Source organism: Pagrus pagrus, assembly GCF_965226575.1.
Source record: "Pagrus pagrus genome assembly, chromosome: 5".
Classification (NCBI taxonomy): Eukaryota; Metazoa; Chordata; class Actinopteri; order Spariformes; family Sparidae; genus Pagrus; species Pagrus pagrus.
Genome location: NC_140189.1, coordinates 33,133,030 through 33,150,315, shown reverse-complemented (window position 1 = coordinate 33,150,315; position 17,286 = coordinate 33,133,030). Strand labels below are relative to the sequence as shown.

General features: G+C 38.2%; 1 protein-coding gene across 5 annotated transcripts in view; it reads left to right on the top strand.

The window, feature by feature from the left end:
* Positions 1–17,286, top strand: part of lingo2 (leucine rich repeat and Ig domain containing 2) — a 214,201-nt gene that overhangs the window by 34,082 nt on the left and 162,833 nt on the right. For all 5 annotated transcript variants that reach the window (XM_084352770.1, XM_084352766.1, XM_084352769.1 and 2 more), the window contains one exon: positions 6,688–6,760. The gene's annotated coding sequence lies outside the window, so the exon portion shown is untranslated. The remainder of the gene's footprint in view (positions 1–6,687; positions 6,761–17,286) is intronic.

The following is a 17,286-nucleotide window of genomic DNA, read 5'->3' as shown; positions in this document are numbered from 1 at the left end:
AATAACAAGTAAAAGAAAAATATATGCTCTGTAGTGAAACACAGCCCTCTTTTTAAAATATATTTATGGAGTATTTGTGTCAGAAATATCGTCTTTTATTCCTGACCATGTGAAAATTAATCTTATTCATTCTTTTGTTTGATACATAACTGTCTAAAGCGATTAAAATGAGTCAGATGGAAACGCTGTTATAAGTTAAATTTACACTATGTTTGGAAGTTTGAACTGATCCAGTTATTTTTAGAAGCAATAGTTGAGGTTAATACAAGTGATGCATTTTCTTTAACATTAAAGTTTTCATGTGAAATTAAGTCCAACAAATCTCATTAAAATGAAAGATCTTCACAAAAGCAAAGGGAAAAAATAATCATTTACAGTGTGTTTGTCATAGCATATGATGATTCTGATTAGACTTTATGCTCTGATGGCTATGCAGATCTGTTGTGTATTAATATTGCAGTATTTCCATTTCAATACAGCTCCTCTTCAGACATTAACTCGGCTAATACTATATAGAGGCTGATTTCATGGAGTGTAAAAAATTTATTTTAAATGCAAACATCACAATATTCTTGCTTCAGCTGGTAGCACATCAGTATGCAATAAGTGTCATGGCCATAACCACTGAAATGAAAGCCTGCCACTGATACTTGCAAATAGTAGAATTTTCCTTTGAGCTGTTCTGCAGGAATACAGAATTAAGACTTTTAACATTTTTAGTTTTAGTTATTACATGACGATGATGAAGAAATGATTATTATCATTACATATTTACTCCTCAAACAATTTTCTTTTTTTTTTTTTTTTTACTCCACACAATTAGTTTTCTGCAAGTGTGCTATTTTGTATTTAGCACTTAAAAGTGTCCAGCTTTTCCATAATGGTCTGGTTGCAGTGCCTCTGTGAGGTTGTCACGGCAGAATCGCGTCTACAAGTGTCATCCTCGTACTGCTCTATTTGTATGTAATGAGGAGTCCCAAAGGAGTATCAATGCTTTCGACTTACTGTATTTCATATCATATAAAGGGCTGCATTGGACAAATAATCATAGTCTCTGACAGATCTTTCTATTAGAACAAAGTTAACACAACGGCACATAATATTATACATGATGTAAGTTAAAAAGACAACATCTCTGTGAGCGTCCATTTTAAATGCATATGTCGCATAGCTCCTGTCATTAATCTTTATTTTGGTTGACTTTATCATACAATGTCGTGGTCATAAAACAATGATCAGCAGCCAGTAGCTTTTAAGGACTGGTTGTTAACAGGTAGACGCTGTTTATGATTAGACAACCTATTTCTAGATCCTTCTTGCTTGGTTGTCTTGGAAAATCGGGATTAAAGACATGCAAATGAGTTACATTGTGAATTAATCTGCATTAACACACAGTATAGGTGACAATCACAGACTTGAGCGACCACGCAAAAAATTCAAAAGCTGTCAGCTACTGATGGCACAGTCAGTGCTGTAACACACACTTACAGCAGTACAGTGACGAGCTGTCAGTAAAAATAGACAAGGTTTACTTTGTGCATGTCGCCATTTTGTTTTTTGTTTCCTGCTAAACTGTTAATTGTTTCACATGTAGCAAGAAACCCACTCTGGGAAAGCATAGAGGCGGCTGTTGCTCTCTCTCCTCACCCTTGTATTTCAAGCAGCACAGTATATTTTGACATAGACTGGTGATGCAATAGCATATAATCATTGTAAATGCACAATCACAATGCTTTTTCTGTGCTTCCATTTTTTTTAATAAAATGGATAATGATGGTGTGAACAGCGTACTGTACAATCTCTGCAGCATGATGTCATCTCATCTGCACTGTAACACATGCTGTTCTGTGTCACACGTTCGCTTTTTTCACACTAGCATGGGGCAAGATGTAATACATAACATTTCTGCATTCAAATGTTTAACAACAACTTTAACTTTACAGATTTTAACTTGCAGCAATTAGTGAATGCTCCATAATTTATTGAATGTTGTGCATTGTAGGAAGAAGAGCATTTCTGTCTCAACCTTACCGGAGAACAGTGGCCACATATTCTGTTTTCTTCAGTTTGCTATGTTTTTTTTTAGCATATTGCTTTTTTCATTGCTGATTTGGGGTAACTGAGTTTGTACTCTTGAGAAGGAGATTGTGAATTGGCAGATTATCTCAGAAAGCAGAGACTGATTCTGAGATATTCTGCTTATTCATAATCTCACATTCTAATCTACCTTGGCTTTTAGTTTCTTCTTTCTTGTGATCTAAATAGGTTACTTGACATTGTGTTGTCATTTGGTTTACTCTGAATGGTGTTTGGAAAGCAGTGTTGATGGGAGACTGCTCAGTGTCTGTCTGAGAGATGGCAGTTAGTCTTTGCATCAACTGACATAGGGGGACTCTTTTCTGAGCTCAGCCTTTGGGTTTGGAGAGCTTTGGAATGAAAGGCTGCCTGGGGGGCTGGATTTAAGGTGATTAAAACATTTGAGTACTCTCTTTCGAAAGCTAATTATCAGTGGATATCTGACTAAATCTGCTTTATATGCATTTGATGGTGTTTTTCCAAGTATATGTAAAATATCCTCTTTACCCTCTCTAGTTGCTGTAAACACCAGATAATACATCAAAGAGAGATGAAGGAAGTTGCTGAACGTGACTAAACGCAATGTGAATATAACTTTGGAGCCTTGTCTCTGAACATGGTTTCTGCATGAGTCACATCAGATAGATTTTTACCAACAGTGGTGGTGGTTTAACAATACAGACTCAAACTCTCATGACCTCATGCTACTTCACTTTTATTATTGTTTTTATTGAGAGACCACTAGCGGCAGAAATAACATACTGTACATTTAAGTGCTACCACTGTACCAGATACTTACTTTACTGGATGTAACAGTTTTACTTGAGCAGTGTGCAAATCTCTCTGACACTATCTGTCTCAGCTGTGGCATTTAAAAACCTTGGATGTATCCCGTGTTCTCTTTCTGTTCTAAAGTCTTTGTACTGTGGCCTACATACTGATTCTTGAGATTTAAAACCTCCCAAAAGTATCTGCAAAGGTCCCAGTGGGAAAGGTGACACTGTTTACGAGACTGCTCCAGATATTTTATTGAACAACTATCATCCCAATCAGGATTCTCACCCCCGTTAAACAAATTGAAGATTTCAGTTCAAGATGCGTAATAACTTATGAGGCCAACCATGATTATGCACTGTTTTTTATGTTGTATGTAACGAATAAATGGTTGCAAAAATCATAAATTATATACCCTTGATGTACTTGCTCCAGCATGATTGGGTTTTCCTGTCTGTGTCTCGTTTCCTGTAGTTTTCTACATCAAGGTGCATACTGTTGTATTTGATTGCTTCAGCACTTTACATTTAATGAAACTGTCAGTAGTTCTCTTTGAAATTAGTCTTAACTATATCTCTATCTCTTTATTGTCTTTGTAAACTAAGGCCGAGACAAACCGGGCCTTTGATGTCTCTGCCTGCGAGGCTTCGTTATTGTAATGAAACTGTACTGCATTGTCTCAGCACCAAATGTTTGGCATGACAGAACACAATACTAATTCTAACGGTGGCTTGCCTGCTTCCGCTGATTTCAAAGCTGCTGGTGCTTTTTGTTTCCCACGGGAGTTGCAGGCTCTCCCTCACAGAGCCAAACAGCTTTCAGGCCCATCAATTATTTAGCGCCTGTTGCCTTCAGGGATCTCCCTGAGAAATTACGATGATGAATGCAATCAGGAGGCAGGAAATATAAATTTATAAACCTATATTTTTCATAGTAGTTTTAGTATCTCTTGATGAGGACAATGGACGGCAGAGATTGATTGAAATGCTGTGACAAAATCAGGATGTTTTGTAAAACTCCCTATCCATATCAACACAAAAACAATGCACAATCACAAAAGGCACTTCGGTAGTTAAGGGAGGTCTTTGAAAGGATTACAAAAGGCACTCTTATAAGTGGGTAAACACCCATGTGATGTTGAAGTGTTTCCCCTATTCTCCCCGTCTGCACTGAGTCCTTTATTATGAATAAGCATGAATGTTTTAAGACTGATAACTAGTTCAACATGCAGCCAAACCAGAACATTGTTTTTGTTTCTCATTGAAATTTCATAAGAGACGAGGGGATAAGTGTGTAATGAACTATATGGATTATATTGAAACACTAAATAACCTCTTGGAACACAGTTAAGGGCATTCCTTCCGGGGGCATGAAGGCAGTATACAGTATTGGAAAAATCTTTATGTTTATGATATAATAAAACAAAGGATCTGAGATGGCATCAAGGAAAACGTAACATGAGTGTCGGAAGTGTGCATCCTATCCCTTCCTTTATAGTCCTGCTTAAGGGAAGGAAGATAAGAGCATAATGTGCAATTTGTCAGTGTAACAAGGTGTAGTCAAAAGTAAAGTTACAATTCAATGATAGTAAAAGGATTCACATAACTTCACAATGCTTTTATGGAGCAAGATGATATATCCTGTACATACATTTGTGATGAACAAAAAGACTGAAAGCCAATTGACTATAGCTGGGTGTGCAGTGGGAGTCGTCTGTGATATAAGTAAGGGATAATGTATAGTTCGGAGGTTGTTATGGAGAAATAAACCCAGACAGGTTGTATGGAACCCCGACGCGAAGCGGGAGCATTAAGAAGGTCATGACTGGCGACAGCTAGCATTCATGAAAAGCTGGAATATCCCCATCTTAATGCAGCAATGGCAGAGGGGAAAGTTGACATACTCAAAGTGACCAGAGACTGAATAACATGAAAGAAATGTAGAGAAAGTGTGTGTTTGTATGTGTAGGTGTATAGCCACATATAGCTAAGTGTGAGCCCAGTGGTAATTTAGCACTTCTCAGCAGGTTGTCTTCAGGGAAGAGCTAATATGGGCAGTGGGTTGCTGTGTGTGTGTGTGTGTGTGTGTGTGTGTGTGTGTGTGTGTGTGTGTGTGTGTGTGTGTGTGTGTGCCTGAGTGCATGTGCGTGTTTGGCAGCATTTCATTTCACAGGGAGAGTTCTGCTGACCTTGGCATACTCAGGATTTCATCCCCTCTTCTTCTTTTCTTTCTCCGTGTCCTATCACCCTTACTCCACCCAAATCCTCTTCCAGGACAGAGCTATTCTTCCCCCTTTGTGAAGAAGACCCAGAATCATCCAGCAGATCCAAAAAAGGGGACCAGCATCTTTTTCTGCCTTTTTTTCTTTCTTTCACCTGAACAATTCCTTACAGTGCTGTGATTAAAACAGACAGGACAGTGGTTAGCCTTTCGAGTGTGAAGACTACAGCCAATAGAAAGCCTAGACGCAATCATTAAATGTTAAAAACTTGTGACTTTTCCTGCCATTCTCATTTCTGCTGGCTCATACCTTTAAGGGTAAACCATGCCAGAGATCTCATTATTTCAAAACATTGCTCTCAGAATTGCAGAGATGCAGTGAATGGCAGATTGAAGTTTTTCAATGCTTATTATTTTTCTCTTCACTTCAGAACACAACAGAACATAGCGAATAATATTAAAGCTAGGAATTTAAATGAGGACACAAACCAATCGCTGCATCATTGTTAGCTTTGGAAAGCATTTTTCTTAACAAAAGCTAAACATTCCACTATGAGTGCAAATGGTTGAAACATTGAAAAATGACAGACATTTTGAATGCTGCTACACAGAGGCATATTTCTTATTGTTCAAAGTGCTTCAGGTTGACAGCAGTAGAAGCCCATGCTGCTGCTAGTCGTCGTATGGGGAAAAAAACTGCCATTACAATTCAATTGAAATGACAAGTGCTTTTTGTGTTGTTTGTAAACCATCTGACAGTCTATGTACATGTGTATACTGAATGTGTACAAAACATTCATGTGTTCAGTTATATGTAATTTTAAATCATAATCTCTTTTTAGGTTAATCCAGTGAATAAAATGCCTGACAAATCAAGGTATTCATCACATTGTTGCAAAAATTCTATAAATCCAATATTGCCATAAAGCACTCCCGCTCATTTCTTCTGCAGCATCGTCAAAGCATGGTCCAATACACTCAGAGGTATTACACCTTCTTTTATCATGACAGACAAAAATATACCAGTGAAGAAAGAAAAAAATCATCACATCACCTAACCTTAACTCCAGTTGAAGGCCATTTTGATGTACTAATTTCTCATTAAAAACAATCACAAATAGAAGATGTTGGCGCTGACAGGTTCACAAATGAATAGCAAGCTACAAACCCAATGTTAGGTCTATACCTCTGAATTTTGCAAGATGAGGCTACTATATATTTCTCTGGTCTATACCAGCCTGTTCTGCAGAATTTAATAATATTTTAATGTGTTTAAATGCCTTTGTGGAGTCCTGTAGGATATTGTCCCTTAATAAATCAATAAACTCACTGAGATCTAATTTTGCAAGCTTATATTATATCGTGCTGTGTGAATAATGTTCCCTGTCCCTTAATATACAGGGTAGCCCAGGTGGGAGTTATATAAAGTCAAGGATTTACATCTATATTTCGGCATCCTGCTGATGGTTTTATTCAAAGTGACGTGGAGTACAATGAGTGGATGACACAAGCTTACTGCGACCTGACATTCCAAATGTTTCTGATGCATCTGTCTCTTGGAATAACACAAGTCATTATTGCGTGTCCTTACAGAAGTCTTCTCTTTCTGTGTTTCAGGCTGAATCTGTGTAGGCACCTATCCACTCTACTGGCAGAAAGCAGACATGTTCCTTGCCTCTGTTCCAGTATGGTAAGTTAATCTTTTGTGTCTCTATTAGCATGGATAAAGGTGTTCCTCAGGGAATAACAGCAGGGCTTCATGCGTGACTTGTTATACTGTGGATTTTGATAAACACGTGTGAACGCTATGAAAGTGTAATGAAAAGACACAGGCTGAGGACACTACCTGCTGGAAAGAAAAGGCAATAAGAGAGTAAGAATGCCTCCCATTTAGGGAAATGGACGTGGAAGATGTTGGTCAAATATGACCGTTTTTCCTTCCTCTCCTTGTTTATCATGATGTATTTTGTAAGGAACCGCAAAAGCATTTTGGACATGGCGGCAACTGTGACATGATGGAAAGAGCTCCTGGCATCCTTTCACTATGTCGGTTTCCCTCTTGAAAGTGGTAGTTATCTACAAACTCACCCGCAGGTGCAGTGATATCGGGTGAATCCGTGGGTGGCTTTTCAAAATAGGCCAACAGAATGCACTGTTCTTTTCATGTACAGCTTTTTTTAATCTGCTACAGTCAGTGTAGATAAAAAAATAGTATTGCTTTTGACATGTCTTTGTCAATTCAGTGTTATGAAATGATGTGATAAAGAGCTAATGAATGTTAGCATTGAGGCTCTGATGTGCTACTGCAGACCCGTCTTTAAGGTTTTCAATCTGCAGTATATTTAGCAGCCAGACATGCATTGAAAATACATTAGCTAGTAGCACAGTTTCTGTACCTCGTAATACACATCAAATGTTTGTAGAATTATTGTCGCATAATCATACCAGTAAGATGCATTTTATAAATGTCAGATTACAGTGTTGCACCCAGTGATGCAAGAAGGCTATATTTGTTTTTCAAGAGCCGTCTCAAAATGGAGGCACAGATGCTTGCGGCCCAAGGGCTAAAAATGGGTATACAGGGTTTGGTTATGGTGATTTCAGCCCAGGGTAACAAATCCAGAATCATTAAAGCTGCTCTCTTGTACCATTCCCTATCATTGTGCTTAAAATGATAAGAGCAGCTCCCAGCTCCATGCCAGCTACTGCGCCCATTCAGCAGTCCCAAATTGTACTGGCAAGGTTATAGGAGAGGACATGGCACAGTGAAACGGAAAGCAATGAAGCAGGATTTAGCAAATTATTCCAGAGTATCTGGTTAATTATCTTTTTTTTTCTTTGCTTATTTAAACAATGTAAGTTGTAACTACATTGATGCTGTTTTTTATTAAAGCAATGAGCAGGTTGTTTTACTTTAATTGCCAATATGACTAATCAAAGATAGGGTGGAAATGTTGCCGGAGGTTTATGAGGATCTGGTTAAAAAAAAAACCTGATAGCTCTGGGAGTGTGACGAAATGAAAGCAGACGTTGCTGTTACTAGCCTGCAGTTACTGGTATTGTGATGACAGTAAAAATGATCTATACCAACTGTAGCCTTTCAGGCATCCTGTGATTCTTTGAAGACATACGAAATGCTGAGTATGGAAGACAGAATGGAGGTGCAAACGGTACGGTCATCAATGTGGCTGAAATTATCCCAAATAAATCTTCTCATGTCTTTCATCAAGAGAGATTCTTACAGACACATTTCGAGCAATTTTACAGCTTTAAAACTAATTGTTACAGCATCCTGAGTGATTTCCTGGGGATGGGATGTCACATGGATTAAGTTAGAGACCTAATCAATACGAAACAAAGCTAATTTTGCCATACACGCTCAGACCATTTATCTTTCAGTAGCTCAATGAAGTGTTATTTGATAAAATAAGAACTAAAACAAAGCCCTTGTTCTTTGAATTTTATTTTTGGGTACTGACCTCAGATTCATCTCCACAGTGAGTGGAGTTTGTTTTTTGATGTAAAAGAGGATTTGAATAAAAAAAGTAAAAATAAAATAAATGGGATTTTGGGCATACAATTGGGCAAAGAAATGCTCTTTATTTGATGATCTAAGTGAAAGCCTTCAGTGATTTAGGATACTATTAAAAGATTTCTTGAGGCTAAGGTGGCTTAACTTTAAGATACCAAAATGCTAATACCACCTGAATTTTCTTAGACATTGGAGACAAGACCTCTTATCTTTTATTACACACAGAAATATATTATTTAAACTATTTTTTTTAAATAATAAACTGTCAAAAAAAGCATAAAAGAAGTTGCTAATACAAAGAGGTCTTTTGAAGGAGCTTTGTAGGGGGGATTAAAGGTGCTTTCAGACAGAGAGACAGCAGGGCACAGGGCGCTGCTGGCTACCGAAGCTACCAGCCTGTAGGCCACAGGCAGCTGCCATCCACCTTCTGTAATCTCATCACGCACCTAATTAAAGCAGGCTCTATCTTAAAATAGAGGGAATGGTCAGCAACATGACAATGTATTATTTAATTTACTAAGTTTGGCTTACTTGTATACTAAACATTGATTATCGTCCCAGATTAGATCATTAGACTTGGATTGTTTCACTTGCTGACGTTTCTGTTGCTTTGGTCACATGAAAGTCTCCACCCTCTCCCACCTCAGTGGCAGTCTTTATACTTTCTCTGTCCTGACCAATGGCATTTTTGCCTATACCATATACTCTTGTAAACAGTCTTAATGTTTCTTACAAAATGCATTGTCCGTTGCACATCTTTTAGACACCATTGAGTAACTTGCAGATCAATTGTTGAAACTGGCCTATCAAACACAAGATGATGTGAAATGTGGTCAAGTGTATTTGCTAAAGTTTTGCAGTATTTATGGCATTTACTTGGAAAGACCTTGAATTTATACAAACCTGACATCAAAGCCAAGAGCCAGGAGCCCTGGAGTTAGGAGCTTCTTTTCTTAATTGTTAATCCTGTTTTATAGATTCGTTATGCTGAACACCTGCATGGTAGTGTTTGGGAAACAAATACAATATGCTGAGGTGAAAAGTTTTGAAACATTTTTAATTGCTGCTCTTACTTGAACACTGAAACAAAACAATACATTTATACCAAACAAACAGCGTGACATACTGCATTCTGCACTGATAAAAAATAAGCCATATACAATACATTGAGTTGCTGTGACTAATTGTAAATTAATACTAAGAAACAAAATAAACAGAAACCACTTTTGTTGTATATTGTATTATTTGCGGCTTTGATTGATGTTGCACAGTTCAACAAGCATTCAACAACATTTTTGAGATATTTATATTGAATTAATTTAGTTTAGTTTAGTTTATTTGTTTATGTTGACGTGGACAGTCTCCTTTAATAAACTTTATAGTAAAAGGAGCAGCTTGAGCCTTTACGGCTAATTTCCGGCTGTAGTCCCCGGTCGGTTGACATGTAATGTAGTAATGTAGTCTCTGTAATGTTTAAGAGTCTCTATGTGAATCCAAATGTTAGGCCACACTGTACTCAGCAGCTTATCTTTAAGACACATTCAGCTCATTGCTTTGGCTCAAGGGTCCACAAGAGCATCACTCTCACTGCATTTGTCATCTTGCAGCTATTTATTCAGAAACTAAATGGCGAGTTGATATTGGACTTAAATTTTATCATTTGGCAGGAACTACCCATTTTACTCAACCTTCTCTGTGATATGACTTCGTAAATTATATGAAACATTCGTCGCCAAATTGACAACAGCCTTGAGGAGGTATCTACTTTCCCTCTGGTCATTCCACCCACCCATCACCTACTCATCCGCTTTCCCCGTCTTTCATCCGTATGTTAGTGTATTGCTGTTACCTCACTTTAAACTTCTTTTTCTTGCTTTCTATTCAATTCATGCTATTTCCACCATATCAACCATTACTAGCAACACCCCAAGCCTCCTACACTAATCAAAAGCAGAATTACTTGTGGCTTCATATCATCATCACACCATCCTTCACATTTGGAAGCATGATTAATTATTTACAATTGCTGATTTGAGAAGTCACACAATTAGGGACCGTTACCTCTCAGTTGTCACAGTCCTGTTTTAGAGTGGCTTCTGCAAGGGTGCAATTATTTTAGTTTTGTTCACTCTGTAAGTACCATGGTGGGTTTAAGCCAAAATCCGATTGCTAAGAAAGAAAGTATTCATCATGACTGCCTATAAAAGGATAATTATATATTGTCTAAAATTACAGTAGTAACTGTAAGTAGCCTCGACAAATAACCTAACAATTTGGTCCACTGGCCACTGTACATAATTATATAAGATACTCAAAATAATAACATCACCAGTCACAAAAGAGGATAACATATATATGTCATACCTTCAGTGTAAAAGGGCAGAAAAGACAGTAAGTAAGTAAAGTATATTTAATATAGTACAGCTTTAAGTGTTCAAAGTAAAAACAGATTTCTTAAAAATGTAATCAATGTAGTCAATGAATTAAAAATATATCATGTAAAATAAGTGATTGCACAAGTATTCACCCCCTTCAAGTCAGTATTGAGTAGATGCACCTTTGGCCACAGTCAGTCTGTGTGGATAGATCTCAATCAGGCTTGCACATCTGGACACTGCAATTTTAACCCCATTTGTCTTTGCAAAACTGCTCCAGCTCTGTCAGGTTACAAGGGGATCGGGCCCCTTTTCAAGTCCAGCCACAAATTCTCCATTGGATTGAGGTCTGGACTTTGACTCGGCCACTCCAGAACATGCTCCTTCCATCTTTAAACCATTTCTGTGTAGCATTCACTGTGTGCTTTGGGTCATTGTTGTGCTGGAAAATAAATCTTCTCCCAACTTGTAGTTCTCTCCCAGACTGAATCAGGTTGTCCTCCAGGATTTCACTATATTTTGCTGGATTCTGCTCTAGGCAGATTTACTAGTACTGATTAACCAGTGACTGGACCTTTCCGATACAGGTGTCTTTATATTACAATCACTTGAGACACATTCACTGCACTAAGGTCTCAATTTCAACAATTGTGAGACTACTAGCATCGATTGGCTGGACCTGTGTTGAATTAGGTCAGTTAATTTTAAAGGAGATGAATACTTATGCAGTCATTTTTGTTATATGTTGATTCCATTTATAGAAGCAATACAATGGGAAAAAATTAAGGAGGTGAATACTTTATAGGCACTGTAGGTGGTGTGTGATTCACATTGGAAAATTATCAAAAACCCTGTACCATGCTTGGTCTGTCCCTGTGCTTGTTATACATTTCACTTAAGTGTTTCCATTCAGCCGTGATGCGTGATACAACTTGTTTCTCTGTCTCCAGATTGGCACAGATGCTTTGTGCACTGAATGAAGACTGAGATCTTACATTTTCTCTTTGAGATAGGTTTAATGAAGCCCTGGGCACACCAAAAAGGCAGCAGCAGGATATAGACAGGCCTGTCTGGTGTTGTAATCCTGTCGAAGAAAACAAGCTTTTATCAACTTGGATTTGCCATGCACTGCGGTGAAGACAATATAAGAAAAGAATGCATAAGACCCTTCACAGTTCAGTTTTCCATCAAAAGATCAAAGTCAGGATTAGGCATAGAAAAAAAGCATTTGATGTTACTTTATATGTTGTTTATTTCCATTTGACCTTTATTAACCAAGCGAGTCAAAAAGAAATTCCTTTTAACAATGGGTGCCTGGAAAAAGCCTCTTGAGAAAAAGGTAGGGAGTAGTAAATATCAAAAGTAAAAAAAGCAACAGAACATATAAAAAAAAAACACACCCACCACTTGCATGTGAGCACATGGCACACGCATTACATAAATGACATACTAGCACACAAGCAACAGACACATACTGTAGCTTCTGTTGCAGACAAATGTTTAAGACAATAGAATGAAAGAACAAGAGCATCATACAAAAGCAGTCAGCTAAACAAGCACATCAAAACAGCAGCAGCAAAAGTTAAGAAATATGCATGTAAACAGGAAGCAGCAGACAGACAAAGGTTAAGAAATATTAGTGGGTCGAGAAACAGCTGCATGTTACGTCTAACATGTTTTAATACATCTAAAATCTACCTTGGCGTGCTGACAACAAATCTGTTTGATGCCACCTGCTGCATACCTATTCATGCAAAACTGCATGTTGCGTTAGTCCCTCTCTCTCAACACATCATCATCACTTCCCAACCTCAGAAGCACCAGGCACCCAGCAGCAGCTGTAGAGCATAAGTTGCCACATCAGACGCTCTTCCAGGGAGCTGACAGTCAGCAGCATCATGCCATCGGGTGAAAAGGTGGCAGAGCATGAAAGGCATTAGATTATATACAGATCAACAGGAAACTTGAATAGGGTTAGAATTTACATTGCTGCCTTTCCATAAACAGCAGAGATGGACAATTTTAGCATTAGCGATAGAGAGTGAGTCAGAAATATCCTTTAAAACCTTACCTTTAAAAACAGCTCAGATGCCTTTACTTATAGCTGTGAAAGTGAATATTCACCTTTTTATTTTATTTATGGTTGATATGATTATCAGATCTTCTGTGCGTCATCAGCCACCTGATATCAGTGTGTGCCAAACAGATTTAACACATGAAAGTGTCGTTTGTGTGGAGCAAGTTGGAGCCATTGACAGCTGTTCTCAGCAGTAACTTAGAAGTGAATGTGCAAGAGAAGTGATTATTGATCTCATCGATCTGGCACGGTGAAATTTACGCTCACACTTGCTGTTGTTTTCTCTCAGATGTTAGAGCTGCTGGAGCTGCAGCGTCTCTCTATACCACTGACAGAGTGCAGCAGATCTCTCTTGCCTGCTGTGTTACATGTGACTGTATAGATAATGCATACATTTGAGCTTAAGTGATAATGGAGTGCAGCCATGTAGTGACAACATTGGGCCGTTGTGACAACATAATCATTGCAGAGAGTTGCAGCGGACACAGAGATGATGCATTCTTTATTGGAACTTTGAAATCATCCACTGAGACACATTTCAGCTGTATGTCTGTTATTACTATATCGCTAATCTTAGAAAATATAACATCTATTCATCAGATCGAGGCAGACTAGCTCAACCTTTGCACCATCGTGTTTTATAACTGCATCAATTTTAGTTAGAACTGGAAATTGATAGATTGTAGGCCATTTGTCATGACTAATCTGTGATGCTTTTATCACTGACTAGTTCGACTATCTCCAAGTCCCTCCTCTGTCTTTCTAATGCCAGTTGATTTGTATTCTCAGTACATTTGTCGTTTTTATTGCCAATGCAATAAGGGGGGTTGACAGCAAGGACAGAATGGCTGACATTTGATTGACAGTGCAATGTTCCAGGAGAGAGGCAGGGAAATTATCTGAATATTAAACATACGGATTAATCCTTCTCTTCATGTACTCCTGGATATCTTTGGCTGTGAACAAGGGAAGCAAAAAGTGCTTGAACATTATTTTAGAAGCTTGAGTTAATTGAAGCACATTGTTATTTATCAACAATGCTGACAAACTGTCAAAGGTAAGTTCCATTTTGTTTAAATATTTGGCAAATTGAATGCAGTTCCTCACACACAACTGGTTCACCCAGCAATGAACTCAAAGGTTTTATCCTGTATTCATGGTGAAAAAGGGTCTTAATATAACACTGTAGTTGATGCTAGCGTGAAACAGAATGTCTCAGGGTTGTCCTGAATACCATCGTTAGGGCTTCAAAGTAGTAAGTATTTCTTGCAAATATTGAAAGCTTTGACAGTTATATGCTAACCTACAGTGATTATTTACTCACTGCTATTAGAATAACCACAAGTGTAATGAGAGTAAAGGACAGCAAGGGAGACATCAGCCACTGTCTAATCCATTCCCGCCTCCAAACTCTCAAAAGGCAACTTGATGGGGGACCAGTTATTGAGCTGTTGTGGGAGGGTCGTGCTCGGAAACATCCCAATGAATTTGGAGTTGGACGTTGATGACTGCAATGTTAAAGGCCTCAAAGCATTCGGGTCAGCCCTGGAATCGCTACATCATTCCAATTAAAGGCATAATATGTAAAGTATATTGTCTAAAAACTACTAGACCTATGTTATATACAGTGTTGTAAAAAGTACTTTAAAGACATGCATAAGTAAAAGTGAAGATATCGTGTTAAAACAGTCCTGAGGTAAAGGTTGAAATAGTACCAGAGTTGAAGTCTAGTTGAAGTAGAAGTAAATTATTCATAAACTTACATTTCCAACAATCTTCAAAGCCAGAGAAATCCATAATCTTATTCAAAGTATTGACGGGGTTAATTTGGTCGCCTGTCAATGGCGTCAGATCCCCTTCAACCCATCTAGTTGCTACAGCTTGCGGGGAAACACAGGAATCACCCAACACAACTCAATTGTTGACAATTGTTTGCATTGCACACTCTTGGAGGGGCATTATTTATTTTCATTGGCAGTAGTGGTTGTTTAACAATATAGACAAAAACTCCCATGACCCCATGTCACTTCATGACAACATGAAACTCTGTCTTTTGTTATTGTTTTGATTGAGAGACCCCTAGAGGCATAGATTAATGTGCATTTAATATAGAAACTTAGAAGACTTCGGATTGTTGCTAACAGTAATTGCAGTGAAAAGAAACATTCACTTCATTTAGCGAAGAGAAGTTCACCTGTCTTGCTTATTCCCCATCGTTGCCTTTTGGCTTTTACATCCTGTCGGTTTGATGTTTTAACAAGAGAGAAATCAGTTCACTCAATGAACTCTACTGCATTGAGCAGCAACACCTTAAGTAAGATGTAAGGGCATCTCAGTCAGCCGTCTAACTTCTCAGTCTCTCAAGCCATTGCTCTGTGTCTCATTTCCCAGAGTATTGATGTCTTTAAGTGAGCTTCCCAAGTGCCTGAAGGGAGTGGATCCTGTATAGATTGTTTTCAGGATGTTAGGACACAGCCGACTGGCGTAGCTCGACAGTAGACCCATGGTCATTCTTTTTAAATGTACTGGAGTGAAAGATCTTTGGATGAGAGGGTAATTGATACTGCCTGTTGTCCCTGAAAAAAAAGAAAGGAAAAAAACATAAATTGTTTGGTTTTAACTCATATTTCCTGGAGCAACATGCAAGAAACAAAACACAGTTTGCTAAATGTATTTTTGTCCCTCAACTGAACATTAATATTCTAAATCAAACCAAACCTGACAATCTTGAAGTGTATTTGATTTTTTAGCTTCTGTTTTTTACTTTACTAATGACCCTCAGGCATCATTGGTGGATCTCTTTAACACAAACAAAATTGTTTTACTCAACTTTTGGGGAAGAAAATCAGTCTACACAAGAAAAAACTGTAATGATTCAGGGTAGTCTTTAAGAAGATGTGTGGACACAAACATTGGCTTTGTCCTCGCAGATGAAAGCGCTGTTTCAAAAGAAGAACAAGAAAGAGGGAGAAAGATTGCTCACCGTGAAAGGAAAGTAAAAAAAAAAAAATAAAAAATTGAAACAAAAGAAGAATCAATACTGTTGTTCTGCAGCATAGCCATGCAGGGAAGTGTATTGGATAGAGAGCTTGGATGGATAGGTGTAGAGAGTCACTGGAACTGGGAACCAATTTTGTGTTGCTGGCCTGCTCTTAAATGCTGCAGTGGACTCCTGCCAGGGTCTCCCTCCCCCTTCAGATCAGTGGTATTTCCTTTGTCAACCTCTACTGGTTTCTATTGAATTTCACTGAAGATTGGCTCCATGTTTGACAACTAAGTCAGATTAGTATTCTTGTCTTTCACAGGCCACTCTCTGGCTCATGTGCTTCTGTTGAAGCTAATCAAATAATGGCTCACTGCAATCTTGTAGCCTATTAAATGCTCAGTATGTAGTTTTTCGCTGTTAGAGATTTAGTTTGATGACGTCGTGAAGTAGCACGAGATCATGGGAGGTGTAGTCTTCATTGTCAAACAACCACCGTTGCCCATGAAAATCTCATGTCATTAAGGCAGAAATGTCCATGGACCCTCTGTCTGAAACAGCATTTTTAGTTCCTGTGTATTTAAGGCCCCAGTCCTGAAAAGCATATTCTGCTCTGATTGGTCAGTTGACACAGGCCTGAGCCAGCACTGCTCAAAGGTGAATATGACAAGTGTTGTAAAGTGCTTTGAGTGGTCAGTAGACTCGAATCACTATAGAAATGCAAGTCCATTTACCATGTAATGTTTACCTGAAAGTTATAGGGACAGGAAACCAAATGAAATGCACAGTCACCCTGAGACTATAGTTGGGTTGTTGTTTTAACATTTTAATGTGAAAGTGTTGATTTGATTAAGCATCATGTTAAGGCATGACGTATGAACGCCTGTATTTACTATAAGCCATGTACTCTCTATAAGTACAATTATGTAATTTGGATTTCCAACATGAAGTCAGATTAATTCTGCACCTTGATGGCTTTCTGTGGTGTGTAAGAGCTGTTGGTTTGATTGGATTTTCTCTTTTTAGTTGATTCATTATTTTTGAGTAGTAATTTAACAGAGGCACAGATGTTAGGTTAATGCAGACAAGGATAGAACAAATATCCCACCACCTGGTCAGTCACTCTTACTGGATTCAATTCAAAACATCTACATTCATAAGCATGCACAGACAATCTGGCAGAGGCACGATCTCAAGAAAACATAATGGTCCTACCCAACTGGATAAGGGCTGACGGTGATTACAGAAG